Here is a 1,750-nt window from a genome sequence, read left to right as displayed (position 1 = left end):
GCATAGAATGCAAATTACCTGCAACAGACTGTTCTTTGATCCTCAGTTTGTCTTCCAGAGATGTCAACCTGGAGAAAGCTCAGAATTCTTGGGACAAGGAAAGACTTACCAAAGAAAAGAGGGTGGTGGGCAAACATTGCAAGGTATTTTTTTTTTTTTTTCTCACTGGAGCTTATATTTTCTTATGGCAACTTAGAAGGGACAAATGAAGCACTGCACAGACCACTGGGATGAACAAGATCAGAAATCGACAGGTTTTCCTTGCAGCTGGCATGAGACCTTCTCAGGTCATCAGCTCCAGTATGGGGCAATGGATTCAATTGGCCCTGCACGTTAATGTGTGTTTGTGATTTTATGCACATGCCGGTCTTTGACTCATTGTACATGTGTGGGATAGAGGAGTAGGAAAGACTATTTCTCATTTGGGGGTTACTGCATAGAAGGAATCTTGCCTGATATTGAAGGAGGAATATCTGGCTTGACATCACCTACTGGACTTGGACAGGAAAACTTCTGGAAGAATGTTCAAACTCTTTGACAGACTGTAGTATGAGGATCAGGTCCAAATTAGAATTTCCCCTTCCCCCAGGCTTTAAATTTCTCCTGAGAATAGGCTGTGTGTCTCCCTCTCCCCCTTACTTTTTTTCCTTGTCTTCCTTCCTCACCTACTATGTGACACTCACTGTGCCTGAAGAACTGGATGAACTTGAAAAGGTCCAGTCTTCCTGTGTAGCATTTATGATCTAGACCAGAATTCCTAAACATCATCATGATTAACATGAAAATACCAGATGATTCTTTGTGTTCTGGATTTTCCCTTTTCATAATGATGTGTTCAGTAGCATCCCTGAACAATGACTAGCATTGTCCCCTGCAGTTTTTGAAAATCAAAAATGCCTATAGACAGTTCCAATGTCCTCTGGGGGTGACCATTGCCCTGGCTGACAACTAACCACTGAGGCAGACAGCTATGTTCACATCTACAGTGGAGTTACCACAACTGTCTCTGTGCCTACATGGATTCTATTCAGGAATCTGCTACTGTTCACAGAGACTGGTTTAGTGGGACTTGAAGTGGGTGTTAGTACATGCCTGTTGTAAAATAATAATTGACCAGAGGCTACCAAATAAATCCATGGGGAAGAAAGGCTCCAACTTAATATCATGATAGGTTAGCAAGGAGGCATTTCAGCCTGGAACAACATTTACCAAGCCCTAAAAGAAAACGGATGCCAACCAAGAATGTTATACCCAGCAAAACTTTCTTTCAGATTTGATGACGAAATAAGATCCTTCCATGATAAACAAAAGCTAAAGAAATTTACAAAATGAAAGCCGACATAACAAAACATTCTCAGCAAAATATTCCATGAGGAAGAGATGAAAAACAACAATGCAAATCAGCAATGGGAGGAAATAGACTAAAGGAATAGCAAAGTAAAGGGGAAACCAAATCATGTCAAAAAACAAAAATGACTCAAATGACTGGAAATACAAATCATATTACAATAATAACCCTGAATGTTAATGGCATGAACTCATCAATCAAAAGACATAGACTGACAGGTTGGGTTAAAAAGAAAAAATCCAACAATATGCTGCCTGCAAGAGACTCATCTCATAGAAAGAGATACCCATAGACTAAAGGTGAAAGGATGGGAAAAAACATACCATGCACACGGACATAGGAAAAATGCTGGAGTATCCATCCTCATATCTGATAATGTGGACTTCAAGCCAAAACTAGTCA

Source organism: Sciurus vulgaris, assembly GCF_902686455.1.
Source record: "Sciurus vulgaris genome assembly, chromosome: 13".
Taxonomy (NCBI): domain Eukaryota; kingdom Metazoa; phylum Chordata; class Mammalia; order Rodentia; family Sciuridae; genus Sciurus; species Sciurus vulgaris.
The sequence above is the reverse complement of the archived record's forward strand: the minus strand, read 5'-3'. Positions refer to the sequence as shown.